General features: G+C 43.3%; 1 protein-coding gene across 1 annotated transcript in view; it reads right to left on the bottom strand.

Annotated features, from left to right (window-relative positions):
- Positions 1 to 281: 281 nt before the first annotated feature.
- LOC115938771 (uncharacterized) overlaps positions 282 to 20,677 on the bottom strand; it is a 331,027-nt gene continuing 310,631 nt past the window's right edge. Inside the window, exons 11-15 of the mRNA XM_081816545.1 lie at positions 18,842 to 19,018; positions 18,586 to 18,736; positions 18,008 to 18,161; positions 12,274 to 12,401; positions 282 to 798 (exon numbers count right to left, since the gene is read on the bottom strand). The gene's annotated coding sequence lies outside the window, so the exon portion shown is untranslated. The remainder of the gene's footprint in view (positions 799 to 12,273; positions 12,402 to 18,007; positions 18,162 to 18,585; positions 18,737 to 18,841; positions 19,019 to 20,677) is intronic.

The following is a 20,677-nucleotide window of genomic DNA, read 5'->3' as shown; positions in this document are numbered from 1 at the left end:
GAAAGGTAAAGAAAGCTTCATAGTAGAGATACTCACCCACCCTGTGAAGGGACTGGAACTTTATCCTGTGACCACTGAGGAAGTCACCAAAGGATGTTACACATGTGAGTTCCTGAAAGAAGACCTGGATGTAGCATAAATAAGAGACTAGAAAGGGGCAAGGCGACCAGCTAAGGGATGTTCATTGTGATTCATTGACTGTATGGTTCCTTTTGATTTACCCTGGGGTAAAAGAAGGAGAAATGGCAAATTTGTACAGTATACAAACACTTTTTTTACAATTAAAAAAAATTCTGCAAAAAACAAATGAGCTAAATGTTCACAGAAGCCTTCAAACACCAAGGCAACACGCAAATGTAAGCTACACATCCCCTCAGGCTAAGGGAAGAATGCAGCTTCCAATGAGGTACTGTTTCGAGGCACATCATATTTATTCATTTTATTCACACAGTGACTTACACCTATTTTTATATGAAACATCCATTGTTCCCAGAACATGAGGAGGAGAAGGGTGCTCGAGAAGCTTGCTAAGTGGAGGGAAAGGAGCAAGTTACAGATTGTTAAATTCAAAGGTGTATTTTAAAGTAAAAGTCCAAAGTATTTTTTTCTTTTTTTGATTTAACTCTTCATGCTCATGTGTCTTTTGGGTAAATTTTCATTCATTTCTGTCCTGAGATTAGTGGCCAAACCCAAAGTAAATAACTAGTATTCGCTGAAGAAGGTATTCCCCTTCATCTTAATTCCCTTTTTCTTCTGTTTTGGATAGTCTGTGTTCCTGTGGCTGCCATTTTGAGAGTTCTAAAAATAATATGTAAAGAGCTGATCAGTGAAGAGAAATCTGAGGTGAACAAGGAACTCAAAATCAGTACCTTGAATTATTGCAGTTCTTCTTTTTCACTGGGCAGAACACTTGATGACAATCCACCTGGCAGAAATTCCCGTCCGCTTATCTTGTCAAGAACCTTGACTGACATACCATTATATACAGAATCAAGTCTAATTTCCTCCGCAGGGCATTCAGAACCTACATGGATTTGATCCCAAGCAACTTTCCAGCTGTATCTTTCCCTGCTTCCCCACATCCTGGTCTCCTCAACACTCTCCAAACCATTATCCTCATCCTGTGATGATGCTATCTTTCACCCCATGTGTCCATCCATCAAGATCTTCAAACACCTAATGCCACATTGAGATGCCACTTTAGGCACCTCAAGTGAGATGGAGGAGAGGGAATATATCTCAGTCATCTCTACTTGTCCTACAGTGATTAGCCCAGTGGCTGCACACAGTAGGTCCTCGATATTGGCTTGTTTGCTGTTATGTTCCAATCCTTTGTCCATCTACTTTTTCTTACCTGGATCTTTTGTGACCAGATAAGGGTCAGGCCATTGCAGGAGGGCAGGGAAAGGAGCAAAGCCTTATGTGTTATGCATTACATATTAAATTATGTGTTATGTATTCCTCAGGCTCATTCATTCATTATCTGTCATTTAGTAAGCACCTACAATGTGCCAGGCACTGTGCTGAGAACTTCACGTGTATGATCACTCTCTCATTTACATTTCAATGAGCTAGATATTATTACTAGTTTTATTAGTCAAAAAGGGAAACTCGGGCTCAGAGAGGTGGTGCAATTTGCCCAACATCACACAGCTAATTTGTGTCTGATCATAGAACAAAATCTATGGTCTTTCCATTATATGTCATCGCCCTAAGACAAATACCCTGACACAAAGGAGCTCACAGACTTGAAGGGGATTTGAGTTTTATAGCCTGTTCACTAATACCCATTTATTCCACAAATATCACATCAGGCATCAGGAACACAGCGGTGAGGAACAGGCAGTGGTGGATGGGGAAAGAAGAGGAAAACATGAAATCCAAGAAAACCCAAGAAAGCAAAATAACTCATTCAAAAGATAAAACAAAAGAAGTGCATGTGCCTTATTCACATACTTTTTTTTAATTGTCAAATGAGGAACTTTACAAACCTGGGTGGGGTTTTCAACATGATTGGTCTAGCTGAAACAGAGGGGGAAGTGAAAGTCAAAGAAGGGAATGGAACATTGATTTGGGGATACTATCACAAATGTCCTGTTTTGTTTTTCAAACTCCCTAAGATGTGAGTTCAAAGAGGAAATGTCTGACAATCTGCTGGGTAGCCATGAAATTGTATTGCTCAGGTCTCCTTAGATGGGAAGCATAGTTGACTGAATGTTCCAGCTGCTGGATCCGCTACTGTGTTCATGCCAAGGACACACCTCCCACAGGCTACTCTCTGCCAATGACTAAGCATGACAAGGGTTCAAGTCCAGGCCCATTTCTTCAGGACATGGAGCTGCTCACATGGGCAATTTGGGCTCTATCCAAATACTGGATTTTAGAAAAGAACTTCCGTCTCGGACTCTTTCTGCTGGTCCTTTCCTTCCTCCTCTCCTTTCACAGGTGTGAGACCTGCATCAGGGTCTGAAGGCTCTCCCTGCCTCCTCCTACTTCCTCCCTCTTTCTCTTCACAGGTGTTTCCTCCAGTGACTGTCTTGGGCATCTAACCCTGTCTTAGTGTGTGCTTCTCAGAGGACCCAAACATCTACACTAGTCCATTCAGAGTTCCAGGTGGTCAAGTCAGAAATATTTTTAAACATATCCCTTTAGTTAGTTTGAATTGACATGGAGAGTTGGAAAGAACTTGCCATAGAAGAACAATTGTTCTCATGCTCCTTGACCCAAAGGCTTTCTAGCATCTGAAAGAAATCTCCTCTCAGACCAGCATAAGTAACCATAATAATAATTACAACGAAATCATTTCATCTTTTACTCTGCAATAGCCAGTTAAATGCCATGGGTGGGTATTTAAATGCTCATGTTAGAGATTAAGAGGCCCAGAATAATGAGCAGTCTTGCCTGAAGTGACGATGTCTTAGGGGGTAGACAGGCATGGTGAAGATTGACTTTGCCCAGCTCCTGAACACCCCTCTTCTCCATGCTGCCACATGACATACTCTTGGTTAAAGTAAAAGTCCCAACTGCAGGACAGAATCAATTCAGAATAGATTCAATCCTAAGGGGCCATTTTGGGTGACATGATCAGTCAATTCAGCCCAAAGAACTTCATTTCTGCAAAATAAACATCAGATTCTACAGATGTTTTTTAACCACCCTTCAGTGACCAGTCAGAGTCATTCTCGGCAACATGAGGCCCCACCAGGTTCTAAAGATAATCCCAGTGCCCAGCACCATGCCGAGAATGCAAGAAGTGCCTCACACTAAGCTGGCTGTTGTTGGATGGACTGACTTTGGGTTTTCCTAAATGGCATCATCTTTTTTCAAAGATAACAACCACAGATGTCTTTGTAAAAAAAAAAAAGTGCTCATTTCAATGGCAAACTGATGACTATAGCATGTGGCAACAGCAACTACAGACAGCATTTGTTGCATCCTTTCTTTGTTGTAGTCATTGCGCCAGAACCGCCCTCAATTATTGTCCCATTTTGTAGGTGAGAAAATTGAGGCTTGGATGTATTAAGCAACTTGCCCAGGATGTCATAGCTAATAAGTGACAGAGATCAGATTCCACTCAGATTAGACAACTCCTCATCATTCTATCTCCTTCCCAGGGATACTCCAGGATTGAGCATAAAGTCCCCACTTTGGTCCAACAGCAGGGGATAAACAAGACTGAAATCATGAATAACCCAGGATAGTCACTTATTTAAAGAAATATTTCCTAGTGCTTCATTCAAACTAGATTAACAAAGGGATACCTAGAAATGGTGTTTAGACCTTTTGAGCTATGAGCTAAGTGGAAGGGGCTTATAATAATCTCATTAAATGCTTGGTAACAAATGCTTCCAAGATGCCTGGTGCATATCAAACCATATCCCTTTAATATTTTCCACAGATCCTGTTATTTTGTTAACATTCTAACACAGGAGTTTAAAAACTCATAGAGAACTGCCCAGGGAGAGGACTGAAGGGAATGGACTACCTTGGTTTCCTGTCTTGGCTGTGCATGCAGTCCTTGAGTGCACAACCAGCCTCACCTACCTGTCCTCTCCTTGACCACACTGACCAACCTACACCAAAGGCTGAAAATGGACAGTGTGATAGGCCATATTCACCTCTTAACCATGTTACCAAATTTAGGAAGCATCATCTGCAGATAGAAAGAATAGCTCCAGGACTGCCTACATCAGACTCAGAGAAATGAGGAAACCAAAAGAATAAATAGGGGGAAAGGCAAGGAGAAGGATATTCTAGTCATTATTTATCCATGCATTACTTTACTCATTCCCCAATAAATACATATTGAATGCTTATTTTAGGTCAGGCACTGGATTAGGAACTGGTAAACCAAACAGACATAAGAAGAAAATGACAAAAAAGGTATGGCAGACCCTGCCCACCCACGTACCATGCCTCCTCTTTGCTTGTTCTAGCCCCAGTGAATGAATCATGACTCTTCTCAGCCAATCACAGTTACCACACTTCCTTTGGGAGCGATTGGTCTAATGACCAAATGTGACACATTTCTGGTCAATGGCACATAAAAAGAAGTTTGCAAAGGGCCCTTCTTGGGAAGATTTCCTTCCGCAGCATAAAGGAAGTACATAAGGAGGAGGCCCTTTTTGTTGCCTGCTTTCTTTCATCTTGTCTGAAATTATGCCGAGAGGACATGATGTTTAAAGCAGAGGCAGCTGTATTACAACCAAGAGGATAGTCATTGCCGGAACTCTGAGAATGGAAGAATAGAAAGACGTGCAGAGCATGGGTCTTCAATGTCACATCAAAAGGTGACATGCATCAGAATCCAGCCAACATGTGATCAGTTCAGATATGCTTAACCCTCGGTAAGATTTGTGGAGTGATGTTTTATTAATAACTACAATAGGGCGCCTGGGTGGCTCAGTTGGTTAAGCGACTGCCTTCGGCTCAGGTCATGATCCTGGAGTCCCTGGATCGAGTCCCGCATCGGGCTCCCGGCTCAGCGGGGAGCTTGCTTCTCCCTCTGACCCTATCCCCTCTCATGTGCTCTCTGTCTCTCTCATTCTCTCTGTCTCAAATAAATAAATAAAATCTAAAAAAAAAAAACTACAATAAAGAAAGATGGAAATGTACGACATCCATTTATTCCAGCTCTATTTTGTAAGAGGCAACGAGCAAGGTGCTTTTCAAAACATCTTTTTTCATCAGCACAAGAGAGGCAACCTGATGCTCGCAGGGGTAAGATGAGGCAGCCACTTCCTCTCTACCCAAACCAGATGCAATTTTTGAATCTCTAGACTCCATTCCCTCTTCTCCTGTTAAAAGCACCTCAATTTTGCAATGGGTGGTTCTTGATAAACCATCAGCTGTGGTGTGTTGGCCTTCTCTCACATACCTGACACATAGCAAGCCTTAAAAAACTACTGATATTTTCTCTAAAGCACACTTGTCTTGTTCTCTTGATCCTATGATCCCATATATACATACATACATATGTATATATGTATGTATATATACATATATTTTTTAAATATGCTCTTCTCCCAAGACTTGATCAAATTAAAAAAAAAAAAAAGACTGTATCTTTAATATCTTTTGCAGGAAACCACTTATTCTAAAAAGATTTACCATATAAGTTAGGTTCTTAGGAGACAAGCGAAGTTCCAGTCTTCCAAATTCCCATTTTTCTCACCACAGACTAGCTTCATGTATGTAGAGAAGGTGCACTAGTCCCAGTTCACAAAAAGTGGGAGGGAAAATATGCGGGAGGGCTCTCACCGCTCACACTTGTTAAAGAGGTATTATAAACAAATACAAATTCTGAGAATAAGATTTCCCTGAAAGTACGCTGTCACTGCCAGGAAAATATTGCTTATCTTTAACACAGAAAAGAAAGGAAGGGATACGCCTTGCCTAGAAAGTTCAGGAATATTTACAATCTGTTGATGTGACCCTAGCACAACCCTTTAGATTCACACTGCTCAGACCATATAGTACCCCATACATACCCCAAACATCTATAGGGGCCATATAGGGGTCAGCAAATTACAACATGAGGGCCAATGGCCTGTTGCCTGCTTTTGTAAATAAAGTTTTATTGGAACACAGCCACACCCATTTGTTTACGCATTATCTATGGTTGTTTTCACACTACATTGGCAGAGTTGAGTCTGCAACAGGGATCATTTCTTCCACAAAGCCTAAAATATTTACTGTCTGGCCCTTTATAGGAAAAGATCGTGGGGTGCTGGTATAGCATAATGATATTAGCAATTATTATCAGTTATTGAACATCTACATTTATCACCACTTTTGGTTCTCAGGACCTGTGGAGTAGGTACCTGGTCCCGTATTTCCAAAAAGGAAGGAAAATGAAGCTTAGGAGTTTTTAGTAACTTGCCCAAAGCAACAGAGACAGAGCAAGGACTCAAACCTAGACATGCACGTTCATTTATGAATATTTGTTGGTCGGCTACTATGTGCAGGCCATGCACTAAGTTCAGGCGACACAGTGGTAAACAACACTGTGTAATCTTTGTCTCATAGAACTTAAGGTCGATGGAAAGAAATTGTTGTCAAACAGGTAATCACACAAATGCGTATATTATATATGACGACCAGTTGTGCTAGATAAAGCTGTGAGACGAAGGAATAGAGCAGTTGAGTGAAAACAACAGGTGGTCAAGTTTAGGTGGGAAGGGAGGTTCCTTAGGCTGGGTTCCCAAGACAGCAAAGCCTGCAGTAAATATCACTTGCTAATGCTTTATTGGGAGGGCCAGTCTAGGGCAGCAAGAGGAAAGGACAAGGGGAAGTGAAGGAATGAGGGAAAGCACATGCAAGGTGGTATTTTACCAAGCTGGCATCAGCCTTGGAAGAAAATATAGCTGATGGCTCCGATGGATGAGCCATCTGGGACAACTGTGACTTGGAGAGCCCATCCAGGAGAAGGAACAGAGGGAGATTTATCTGCTGGCTCCTTCCCATCTCCTGTTTTCCCTGAGGAGAGCTGAGACAGCCTGAGGTGTTAGGAGGTCAGGGGATGCGTAGGAGATTGGGCTCTCTATCAAGCAAGTCGCCACAGCAAAGAAGGTCAGATGAGGCTGAAAAAATCTGGAAAACCCAAATGAGTCCATCATGGATCCTATTTGAGGAAGTTACGTTTCTACTGAAACCTGAGAAATGAAGTGAATGAATGGGAGGAAACTTAGTTCAGGTTAAGGAGAAAGGAAGTGCAAAGGCCCTGAGACAGGAGAGAAATTGGCATATTTGAGAAACTGAAGAAGTCTTGGGACTCAGGAGTTACATTCCACAGGTCCATAACCCTGCTCCACTATTTACTAGCTATTTAACCTTGGGAAGTTTCTGAATGTCTCTGAGCTTCTATTTCTTCATCTATAAAAGGAAGATGATAATTGTCCCCATCTCACAGAGTAGTTGTAGGATTAAACAGCATCATACGTGTAAGCACTTAACACAGTGTTTGGTTCATAAAAGGCAAAAAATAATATTGGCCACTATCTTTATTATTATTACTGTTGTTACTACTTACTCTGACCTATTGAATTAAAATAGCTGGAGAAGGGCCCTTGAATTGCATGGTTAAAAAAAAAAAAATCCCTGTGATAATTTGCATTACAGATCAGTCTCCTGTAGAAGGATTATGCTTCCACACCCTTGCCACAGTCCCTACCAGTAAATTTTCCTATTCTATTGTCAGATTTGGCTCACTGAAATTGTTTTGGCCAGTGGACTGTGAACCACATCCCTGCAAAAGTCTAAGGTGACTGCATACCTGAAGTTGGTCTCTTGCACTCCTGCTTTGTGTTAGAACAGCATTCTGTGCATAGGGCCTGCTCCTTCTCATGCAATCACAGACCAAGAAGACCTATGGAACTGACCCTTAAGCAACCTACAGCCTGAAGCACAGCAATTGCTGAGCTGTAGGCATCCTGTGACATAAATGGAAAATAAATTTTCATTATTATAAGCCACTGAGATCTGGGTTATGCAGCAAAACTGATAGATATACTCTCTGTGATTCTTTTACAATAAAATTATGGAAATATAAAACACTGAGGCCCTGCTCTAGGCTCTTAAGGGAGCTTCTTTTTTTCAGGGACAGATATCTGGCAGAGACTCCGGGATACACAAGTGTGTATTGAGGTGGAGTGTGAAAGATGGCAGTATAAGAGAATTGGCTCTATTAGCTGATGTTAAGAAATACCCAAAGCTAGGGCGCCTGGGTGGCTCAGTTGGTTAAGCGACTGCCTTCGGCTCAGGTCATGATCCTGGAGTCCCCAGATCGAGTCCCGCATCGGGCTCCCTGCTCGGCGGGGAGTCTGCTTCTCCCTCTGACCCTCCCCCCTCTCATGTGCTCTCTCTCATTCTCTCTCTCTCAAATAAATAAATAAAATCTTAAAAAAAAAAAAAAAAGAAATACCCAAAGCTAACATGAAGGCATTCGCCAACTCTCTCCATGCTCTGTGTAAGAGGGGCAACCCCTTTTTGGCCTTAACACACACCCCACCTTCTGTATGTCCCATCTGGGTGATTTCTGTTCCTTTCCAGGCATCTCGAGATGTGCATTTTCATTTTCTGCTGATAGCAGAGGTGTGGGGGTGGGAAGTGTTGACAAGATCCCAATTCCCAGTGTGTTTTTCTCCAGACCTCACTTGGCCCTTACACCACAGGTGATCCCAAAACAACTCCAAGCCCTTGGAAATCCTCATAGACCACCTTTGCTCTATGCTCTTCTCTAAGAACTATGTTAATAACAACATTCATCATTATACAATTTCGATGAAATATATATTAGAAACAAGACCTCTTTCTACTCTTACCAACACCTGCTGTCCCCTCCCATAGTGGTTAAGAGGGGAAATTCTGTCATCAGAATGCTTGCGTTTAAATCCTGCTTGCCAGCTGTGTGACGCTGGACAAGTTACCCAACCTCTCCGTGCCTGCATTTTCTCATGTGTAAATGGGGATTATAAAAGTAGTTCTATTGTAGGGCTATTCTGAGAATTATTTGAGTAAATACACATAAAGCTCTGAGACGGGTGCCTGGCATATAGTGAAATGCTCAAACAAATGTTAGCTTTTCACTATTGTTATGAATATGCTCAAGTATCTTGGTCACATGGGCAGAGGCAAATTGAGAGATTACAAATTCCAACCTCCTCTAAATGCTAGAGATGGTCTGGGTCCCAGCCCTCTGCCATACCTCTCAGGATCCACTGCTGTTTTTGCCCTCACTCCGTTGTTCTGGTCTAGGCTACGGGTGTTCTTACTAGCAGAAAATGAGCTGCAGCTGAAGATTGGAGTGGGAGCCTGCAGAGCAATGTCCAGGGAACCAGAGGAAGGAGGGGAAGGGGTGAAAAAAAGAAGAGAGGGCCTGAGGGCCTGAGTGCCATTCTAAGTGGGGTCGGGGCTGCACTGAGGGGTGGGAGTACCCTGCACAGGGAAATCACTCAGGATGTTTCAAAAAGAAATTATTTATTTCATAATCCATTATGTCCAGGAAAATCAGAGAAGCAGCCTTAGCCTCCCCTATGTCCACTCAAACAATTCCGCTCTGGCCCAAACTTGCATATCATCCTGGCATTAACCATCATCCCTAGAAAGTAACTTAATGGGGAATTATTCCCACACTCCCAACTCTGGTTAACATTTATTGAGCACTTCCTACACAAGCCAGGCAATCTGCTAAGGGTTTTGCATACGTTAACTCCCTTGAAACTTCCCTCAAATCCTGTGAGGCCGGAAATGTAAAGATCCTCATTTTGGAGATGAGGATCCAATCTCTGAGAGGTTAAATAAACTGTGTAGGGTCACTGGCAAAGCCAGGAATCAACCTCAAGTTCAGGTGTGCTGCACTCTATGTCTGGTACCACTCTAGAGCATTTACAGTCCAGTAAATGGTGACAGTGATGACCAAGATGAGGAGACAGTCGGGGGGGTTCCAGAACACGACATCTCCCTGTCTCCTCTCTGTCCCTTTCTGAAGCCCTCCCTTCATATTTCCTCCTTCCTGGTACCAACAGCCTGCTGTACTTTTTATCCTCCCTTATCTTTGTCAGAAGGTTGTCGCCATTACCAAGAAGAGTTTCTCATAATTCAGAGGGAATCTCTGAACATCTATGACTCAGCATGCTCTGGGGGAGATGCAGCTGCAGCATACTCCAGAAGGAGTCAGGGACTTGGCTTTGAGTCCAACATCTGTCACTAGTTACCTGGCCTTGGCCAAGTCACCTGACTTCAGTGAGCCTTCTGGATAAATGATACGTGTCCTACAAACACACTGTATTCTTGGAAAGTGGCTGTGATGTCACCCCTTCCCACCTTCTCTTCCCATCAAATCCTCTCTCTGGAGAGATTCTGCTTCTTCTCTACTCCCCCAGGTATGCTCCACAAACCAAAACAACAGCACGTTCTGGAAAGCCATCTTCCCACGACCAGGCTCATCTGGTGGCCACAGTGCTCTGTGTAAGTCCTTTCTCCCTTAGAGCACAGCAGTACAGCTTAGTCCAGCTGTCCTCAGACATGAGTGTGCACCAGGATACACAGAAGGCTGCTACCACCCAGAGGGCAGGGCCCCACATCCAGAGTTTCTGATTCAGTTTCCCTAACACACTGCTGGTTGATATCAATGCTGATTTTAGGACCACTTTGAGAACCACTGGTATCATCTTAATATTTGACAAGTATTTACAGAGGCAGGATTAAGTGCTCAGACTACCTCTTGTCAATTCCCAGCTCTTCTGCTTTCTGGCTGTGCAATCTTGGACAAGTCAATTTCTGTGAGCCTCAGTCTCTTCATCTGTATATGGACATGACAATGATGTGTGCCTCATAAGGTTAGTGCAAGGAAGGGTGAGCTCCTGCTGAGAGTCTTCAGCATTCTGCCTGACATTTAGTAAGTGCTCTGTTTGTAAGTTCTTAAAGTTCAAGGGGTTCTAAAGCCCTTGGGGTCATTTAACCTGTATCTCCTCACTTTGCTACATCCCTCAACCCCCAGAAACAACATCTATTGTCACTATTGAATGTGTCTCTATTCTGGGAGTTGCCCAGAAATGAAGGTAAGCTTCAGAGCAAAACAGTAATTAGATAACGACAATGAGCCAAACATGTCGAATCCCTAGGCTGGTGGCTGGGAAAAGGTCAGACTTCTCAGATTCTTGCTATAGGGAAAAAAACTCAGGACATGGCATCAAAAGCTCAGAATTTCTGGGCGCCTGGGTGGCTCAGTCAGTTCAGCGTCTGCCTTCAGCCCAGGTCATGATCCCAGGGTCCTGGGATTGAGCCCTGTGTCCGGGCTCCCTGCTCAGCAGGGAGTCTGTTTCTCGCTCTGCCTGCCCCTCCCCCTGCTTGTGCACGCTCTCTCTCTCTCTCTCTCTCTCTCAAATAAATAAATAAGCTCAGAATTTGGATCTAGGCCCTACCAGGTTTTGCCTGGGTAATCTTAGACAAGTTCAATGTAATCTCAGACTCAGTTTCCTCATCTGTTCAGTGGGGACAATAATGCTTACCTCAAACTGAGTGAGCTGCCAGTTTGTTTTGTAAGCTATGATTCTCCTAGTTGTGAGAAACCCAGCAGCTACCTGAATATTTGTGTCCCTACTGCTCCCAACAATTCAGCCCACGCTCCCTGCCCACCTGGTTATACTGCCATCTGGAAGTTTACTTAGTGGTCCCTCATTTCTGGGAAAGGCCAGGACACTCCACTCAATCAGCTTTCCCTGGCCTCAGCTTATCCGTGTTTCTGGGGAACACCACTGGCCTATGTACCCAACTACAGGTCATCCCAAAAAAAAGTAATGTTCAGCAAAGGCTAGGAACAGTCATGGTCAGCTACAGCCCTAAACCCCTCAAGAGACAAGATTCATGATAATGTTCATTTTCCTTCTTCTTCTCTTTCCTCCAAGAAGTCAATTTCACCCATCACTGGACATACTTTGAAAGACCTCAGTAAATCCCACAGGAAAGCACCAAAGATTGTTTTTATCATTTTGTTCCATTCCTCCTGTTTGCTTAGTAATCCTGGTAAACAATTTTGTGCAAACAGAAACCTTTTTCATTCTATTGAGTTCTTGCCTGGGGCACTGTTGCCTCAATCTTAAGGTTTGGGGGTAGGTGGAGAAAGCACTTTGGATTTAAACTTCCTGATAAGTGGGCATGTGACAAAAATGAAAGAACACCCACTGGCCATTTATTTATTCATACAACCCCCTTGAAGGGGTTGGATAGGAGTGGCTTTCTAGGTATCCATACGGATGTTCTATTTTTTATTACCATTATTAATACCATCATCATCTTCAGAGGCTTGGGCCACAAACACAAGTTGTATTTGTAGAGTGTGAGTTACTCCAGGGGATCAGAGACGGGAGCCCCAGGTCACCTGGTCAGTCACAGGCAAAGCCCTAGAGGAAAAAAAAAAAACCTGGAAGTGTTTGGGTTGGGAAGGGGGCATCAGCAGAACTTGCTGACCCGGTCTGAGCCAGGTACTCTGAACCAGGTACATCTTACAAAGACCCAAAACTTTGCCAGTTTAGAGTTTCCACACTGCCCCACACTGCCCCACTGACCCTCACTGAATTATCACAGCCAGCGGCATTCAGTGACTATGCACGGAGCACCATGCCCACACCAGGAGCTGAGAGGATAATAAAACCTTCAGCTACAGTTTCCTAGCCTTCTCGCTACAGACTCTCTTACCTCCCGAACCTTTCCACACAATCCCTGCTCTTTACATTCTCCATCTATGCTGTCCGGGCACCTGGCTTTTTTTTGCCTGTTCCCATGCCTGGAACAGATTAGCACTCTCCACAGCCTTAGCTCCAATTAATTCTTTGTTTTGTTTGATTTCTAGCCAACGGCCAGCAACTCCTTGGGTTTTACTCCCAGTTGCTCAAATAAATAAACCAAATGTTAATTTGTTGCTCTTTGATTACAATTAAGTGCAGAGATGGTGGAACCTGAAATACTGTTTGTCTAGGCGTCCCCGGGAGCACAGTGGTGGCAATGGGTTTTGGTTTAGTTTGGTTTAGTGGGGGAAGGGGACGCCCCTTCTTTGACGTCCATTATCTCATTGGATTCTCTCAATGGCCTGGCAAAGTGGACAGGACAGGAACTATTATCTGCATGTTGCAGATGAGGAAACCAGGCTCAGAAAGATGAAATAAGTTGCCCAAAGCCACACAGCTCGGAAGCAGCTCACTGGGGCTAAAACTCGACCTGACTCCCAGTTCAGCAAAGCTGTTGTGGGTGGCTCTGTCCCCCATCGGCTCATCATGTGGGATAATAATAATACTTTATGTGATAGAGTTTCACAGACATTTTCTGGGTTATCCAGAGAGCATTCTATAGAGCAGTAGTCGCATGAAACACTATAAGAAAAAAATTCTGTGGTCAGGTAGGTCTGCGATAAGCTATATACTATATTCTATTCTTGGAGATCTAGTATATTGATTAGAACATGAAAACCTCTGAGAAGTTCTGCTGTACAAGACTTAGACATATTTATGACCCAGAATTGTCTGAACGTATTTGACTCTGGGGAGGCCAGAGTGGAAGCCAGGAGATCATGTCCCAGCAATACACACAAGAGACTAGGCATGTTTCGACAAAGAGGGACGGCACCAAGGTGGTGAGTCATGGGTAGATTCTGGACATATTTCAGATGCAGAGCCAACCAGATTTGTTGGTGGAGAGGATGTAGGGTGTAAGCAAATAAGAGGAGGCCAGGATGGCTCAAAGCTGTTAGGCCTGAGCTATTAGATGAGTAGAATGGCCACTTCCTTAAGAAGCTCTCCCTGGACTAAGAGCTCCATCCTATCACTGCAGCTTCCTACAGCATCTGATCCCCAGCCTTCAGAGATCGCAGTTTTCATTTTATCTGTTGATGAGATCACTGCCAATGGCTGAGCTTACAATTTTTTCCTTACTACTGTATCTCCAGCGTCTGGCACATTGGAGTCAATAAATCTTTGCTAAATAAATGAATGAACAGGACTATCATGCAGGAGTTGCTTAGCAAATTGTAGCTAACATACTATTAACCAACCCAGTACGCAGACACTAGTTGATTAGTATGCAGAAGGCTGCTGGAGGGAGGTGGGAGGGGCATGACTGCTAACTGGTTGGAGGACCCAGTTCTAATCTAGAGCCCCGCCCTTCTATCTCTCAACTTGGGTAAGGCCCTTCCCCTCTCTGAGTCCAGTTCTTCTGATCTCATTCAACCAGGGGTAGGATAATAGGATTCCCATCAAACTGCACCTTGCTGCCCATGAATCTAAGTGGAAACCAGGCCTGTATCCTCTGGAATGTGTGATACAGGACAGCCCAACAGAGACCAGGTCTGATCAAATGCTCCACGATCTAGCCCAGCTTAAGTTTTGGACATGCACAGAAAAGAAGAATGCAGTGGTAGCTAGAGTCACCAAGAAGGCTTACTGGAGGTTCTTTCTCCTTCCAAGAGTCTGAAGTAACAGATGAATATGGTGATGTTTAGTGGAGAAAAACAACAACAACAATAAAAAAACATTCTCTGGTTTTTCTTACCCCTAGTCCAATTGACAAGATTATAAGAAGAGCTTGCCCCTTTCCTGCCCCCAAAGAGGGATCACTGAGCAAAAGCCACTTTTCACCTTGCTTTATGCATCTGAAGTAGTCTTTCTTTTCTCTTCCAGTTAAGGATACACAAAAATACATTTCCCATCTGGACCTTTTTTGATCCATTCTCCCTAAAGGCTGGTCTTGGATCCCTGGATCTGGGTAGCTTGCAGGGGCCTCACCACAAGGCATAGACTGGGTCCCCAAAGTTTCAGCAGCTCTGTCTATGATAGCTCTCTCAGGGAGGGCTCCTGAGCAAATGATTTTCAGTTTCAGTTCATTTGTTTTTGTTTTCCATTTGGTTGCTCAGGGCAAACATCTACCCTGAGAGTTTCTCCCCTGGGGACCATCCACTCTATCGTTGCTTGCCTTGGTGCAGATGTGTAAGGGTCCCCTAGTGCTGAGGCTCTGCTTGCCTCTTTCGTTCTCCAGAAGAGGTCACTACTTGATTAAGAAAAACGGTAACCCCCCCAACCCCCCAGTGCCAATCAATGCACAGTTACCAGCCGCTAATAACCAAACCCCCAAAGCCACCCAATCCTTCCTCATATTCTCGCTATTGATTCTATTATCACTGCTATCGTGAAAAATATTCACAGCACCATGTGGTGATTATCACCACCTCAGTCTCACTTTACAAAGATCCCAGCATGACAATCATTTTATTTCTGCCTCACACTGTCCCTGCAGCTGCTACTTACCCCAGTTTATAGGTAAGAAGACTGAAGGACAAAGAGGTGAACTGGCTTACATAAAGATTATCAACAGCAAAGGTGGGATGAGAACCCATGTCTTCTGAAAACAAGTTCCAGTGTTGAAAGAAAGGATGCCGAGTTTCACTGGCTGAGCACGCCTTCTTAGGCAGGAGTAAAAAACTGAAACATGGTAACAATTCAAGGTGAGAGGTGTCACCCTGTGAAGACAGAAGGCAGGGGTGGATTTGAAAGCCAGTGGCTGAGCTAGAGGGCAGCTCAACATTCTTTCTGTTTTCAGGGTTCACAAAATAGATAATGGAAGCCAAGCTACCAAGTTGAAGGCAGCAGAAGAGCCCACCCAGCCATTGTGGGGATGGGATCGAAGACCAGGTTAGCGCACCATGGAGTCTTGGTCACTGAATGAAGTGCCTGAGGTGCACAGAATGTCATTCTCAGTTCTTGGTTTCGAGTTACATATGGAGAAAAACTGGGGGTGAGGAGGGTCAGGTAGTGATTTACTGCAAGCTTACAAGGCTCACAGCAACAGGACACTTAGAGAACAAGAACCATAGCGGTCTGGATGATTAAGGAGGAGCAAGCTCAACCATGATCTTGTAGGAAGAAGGAAGAATGCAGCCGAATGCCACCATCAGAGCTGCCTTAGTTATGAATGAATTCTAAGTGACTGTTTAGCTTTGGACATACACTCAGACTTCAAAATCCCAGAAGCAAAAGTCGTACAGCCAGGATCCCAAATCTGAGACTCAAGGTGGCAGAAGAATCCAGTGCGCCAAGCGCTGGATATTTGCTCAGCTCTGACAGCCTAGGGATGTGGGGTGAGCCTAAACTCTCTGACATCTGTGGTAGGTGGAGGCCACTACTCTTCAAGACTCCAAAACAAGAGTCTGTACCAGCAAATGGAGGACGTTGCATATAGCCAGCCCCCAAAGTGAAAGTCTATGAGAGCCCACCACACACGGGATTGGATGCAGCCTTATAAATCCAGTGGTTCTGGCAAAGAAGATGTGGACCACTCTAGCATCTATAGTAAATATCAATCACATCTATAATTTAATAAGCACCTAATATGAATTGAGCAAGATAATGAGTGCCACATACATATATCATCACATTTAATTTTCACAACTGCCCCTGCAAGGGGTTTTATGTATTCTATTTCACAGAAAAGGGACCTGAGGCTCAGAGAGGCAAGATAACTTTTCCGGTGTTGCTCAGCTTGCAGTTAGAATTATAACTCAGATCTAGATATCTAAGCAAAGCAGCAGCTCTTTCTACCACCAGATACTATGATCTCCTGGCAAGACCAGGTAACCCTGCATTTCCATAGCAAGAGGACTTTGATGGAAGAAGGATGAAGAATCGATGGTAACCAGGTTGGAGAGGACACTGTTGATAAGGGTTTGAACCAAGCTGGCATCTGAAGTCATCCCCCCAAATGAGAGGGAAGCAATCAGCTACTAGGATAATTCTAACAGTACATTATTTCCAGTTTTTACATTTTATCCTATGGCTCAAACAACTAACAGGCAAGTGTTTGTTGAGCAGAACACTGTGATGTTAGGTCCTATGGAGGATGCAAGAACAAGTAACCTTGAAATCTTACTGTTTTCCTATATGCTTGAAAAGCTATGCAGCAATTTGAATTACATGGCCTCAGATATTAAGTGACAAGGGTCCCAAGGAGGGATAGTCAGAAGAATTTCACAAAAGAATTAACTTTTGTTAGCTCACCACTGAACATTAGGTTTGGACAAATAAAATAGAGACAAGACAGTATATACTTAGAAGGGGGAATGACATCTGCAAAGGCAGAGAGACAGCGAGATTAGCCCAGCCTGGAGTGGAGAGTTGATAATGTAGTGAGAGAGAAAATTAAAAAGCAGGTTGAGGGGTGCCTGGGAGGCCCAGACTTTAAGCGTCTGCCTTCGGCTCAGGTCGTGATCCCAGGATCCTGGGATCGAGCCCCGCATCGGGCTCCCTGCTCAGCGGGAGGCCTGTTTCTCCCTCTCCCACTCCCCCTGCTTGTGTTCCCTCTTTCACTCTGTCTTTCTCTGTCAAATAAATAAATAAATTCTTTAAAAAAAAAAAGCAGTTTGAAACAGATATATGCAGGTATTTTGAATTTCTAGCTTAAGGGGCTTGATATTTACATTGAAAGCAATGGGAATCTGAGGGAGGTATTTGAACTAGTTAGAAATATGTCCAGCACCCACTATAGTTCTTGGAAGCTAACAGATATTTGATACATGTTTGCTAAGTGAGTGAATGACTGGATACTATGTATAGGATGGGCTGGCAAGAAGAGAGAACAAATCAAGGACTCCGATTAGGAGCCTCTCCCATTAGCAGTCTGGATGATACAGATAGAAATAGAAAAGCCACAGAAAGCTTAGAGACAATTAAAAAGACATCATAAAAGGAAAAGAAGATTATTCTAATTCCAGCACTATTTTCTGATTGGTAGTTTGCACCAAGAACAGAGGGATACAATCTACTAACCTCCAAATTCAAGACTCCATAAATCTACCAGTGGAGTCAAAGATGCTTGTGCGTGTCTCTGGAAGCCCAGAGATTAAGTCGAGAGAGAAAAAGGACAGAAATTTTTAAAACAGAAAGCAAAAATATAAAAACTCATACATGTTAAGTTTTGGAGCCAATGTTTCATCTTTCTGCTAACAGTTAATTGATACTCAACTTACCTGTGGTGAATGAACAAACACAGAACAGCAGGTCTTGTTATGTCCATTTTGCAGATGGGAAAAGTGAGGCTCAGAGAAGCCCAGTATCTCACAGCGACTTGACTCCAAGTAATCTGAATACAAATCCTGTTAGCTTTTTGTTTGTTGTTGTTTTCTATGATCCCATATGGCAGAAGGAGAAAGGAGAAAACAGAAAGAAAAATATAGAGAAAAATATAAACCTAAGAAGTCCCACTGGTAGGTGGCTGGGGAAATACGTGGTGAGGCTGCATGAACCTATGCTCAACTTTTCTCTTTGCCGTATGAACACTCATATGTTTACCTAAAAGGATGAGCAGTGAATCATAATCCATTTTCTCTCCTGACAGTATATATTTTCTTTTTAATGCAGAGAGACAGCATATATGTACTTGGCATTTTTTAACAAGTCTGTGTTAGGTCAGTAAATGCCTGCCTTCCCCATTTCGCTCCCTGCATCATCAGTTATAAATTCCATCAGATGCCAGGGAGCTCTCCCCCAAGCCAGTAAGCCCCAGAATTACATAAAGCTATACCCTTCTGACCAAACAAGATCTTACCGCTGGGAACAAGTTGCTTGGTTTCAGCAATTTGGTTTCTTGACAAGAGCCAGAAAGTGCTAAGATCCCCTCCCTGGAAGGATCAGAAACCTGGAAGAAGTCATAGATGGCATATTCCTCATGCTCAGCATCCTTCTTCATGACACGGGACCTACCAAGGGGATGACAGAGATACCATAAAAGCTTTACAAGGCACAGTGGAGCACAAAGGCTCTGAGCCACAGTTGCCTTCATAAAGATCAGCAGTTGTGCTCACCTCTCTCATAAAGCTTCAACAGAAAGGTTGGCCAGATTCCTTTCTGTGTCTTGGGAAGCCCCAACAAGTTATGTTTCTTCATTATGATTCATTCAGACTCACTGAGTTCCGCTGACAAAGGAGGAATGATCCAGAGTTAGCCTCCAACGTAACTAGCGACTTCTTAGAGATTGTCACCTGAAAAATGTGTTTGAGTTTTAAGCCACAACAGCCGATGACACCCCACTGAAGGCTCACAGGGTGATACCTCTTCACCTGGGCCACTTTCTGCCTTTTCTCCGGTCCCCTGCCAACACCACCGTCTAGCCTTGCTCCCTAAGAAAAATGGCTTCTTTCGGAAACCAGAATCCAGGGTTACTGGGATGTATGAAAACCCCTATAGACAGGAGCTATATTATGGAGCTATAATATATGGACCATATTATGGAGCAGCTCACCAGCACATGTGGGTGAAGGGGTGAAGATCATGCAGGGACATTGTTCCCTTCAGCCCTGTGGGTAGCTCAAGCCCCCAGGGAGGTTGGCTTCCAGCATATTCTTCTCTTTGCCCTCTGCCCTTGCTTATGCATCCCTAAATTATCCTTTCTTACACATGCCAAGAAGTTTAAAAAAGAAGTTGGAAAACATTGTCATCGATTATTTTGGGAACAACTTGGTAAAGCCTTTTAAGGGACAACTGGGCAGAATTTATCAAATGCCTCAAAAAGTGCATGCCTTTTAAACCAGAGATGCCACCACAAGTGATTTATTCTAGGCCCACATTTAGGTATAAAACTGTAAAAGTATAAGGATGGTCATCACATGTTGTTTATAATGAGGAAACATTAGAAACAATTTATGTGTCTACAAACAGGGGTTTTGTTAAGATCATTATGGCAGAATCATTCAAAATCATATAAAAATCATTTTATTGATCTGGCAGGAAATTTATGATATATTATTAAGTAAAGAAAAGAAGATCAAAAGACAGTAGTTGGAAGTAGTATTACATTTTTGTTGAAAAATAGAACATTAAAAGAATAGAATATATTAATATGGTCATATATTCACAAATATATATATTATAAATATAATAAAAGCCTGTGGCATGGTGGTATGGGGATGGCTTGGTGTATAATCACTACTATGGTGGTGGTATTGCCTTAAAATTTGGCATTTCTAAAGTTAGGCAGTGGCTCCTGGGTGGCTCAGTTGGTTAAACATCTGCTTTTGGCTCAGGTCATGATCTCAGGGTCCTGGGATCGAGCCCCACATTGGGCTCCCTGCTCAGCTGGGACTCTGCTTCTCCCCCTGCCCGCCGCTCCCCCTGCTTGTGCGCGTGCTCTCTCTCTGTGTCAAATAAATAAATAAAATCTCTAAAATTTTTTTACAAATTAAAAAATAAAGTTAGACAAAGGTGAAGCCCTGAGGATAAGGGAGAAGGTCTTTTCCAAAGTAGAAAATCCCTGCTGTGGTCAGTCCCTCAGGAATAAGGGTGTATATCTTAGCAATTAAGCATTAAAAAAAAGAGATTTCCTTCCTGGATCTTTTGTTCCCTGGTAATCTCCTTGAAAGTCTATAAAATCCGTAATCCTTCAGAGTGAACTAGTCAAGGGAGGAGATGTCAAGGTCAAAGCTGAATCCTGGGTCATTTTCTTTGCGCAATCCCTTAAGAAGTTGTAAAATCTTTTCTACATTTTGATCTGTTCTGGGGAGCCAATAATAATGATAGCAATAACCACCATTTGGGGGCCAGGTACTTAATATCCATTATTTCCAATCCCCCTCCTTCCCCACATCTGCGTGAGATGGAAAGGAGCATTTTCGTGTTGCAAGAAGAAAGAACTAACAATCCTG

Source organism: Leptonychotes weddellii, chromosome 4 (assembly GCF_054177405.1).
Source record: "Leptonychotes weddellii isolate Sample4059 chromosome 4, ASM5417740v2, whole genome shotgun sequence".
Classification (NCBI taxonomy): domain Eukaryota; kingdom Metazoa; phylum Chordata; class Mammalia; order Carnivora; family Phocidae; genus Leptonychotes; species Leptonychotes weddellii.
This window is presented reverse-complemented; position numbering and strand designations above follow the sequence as displayed.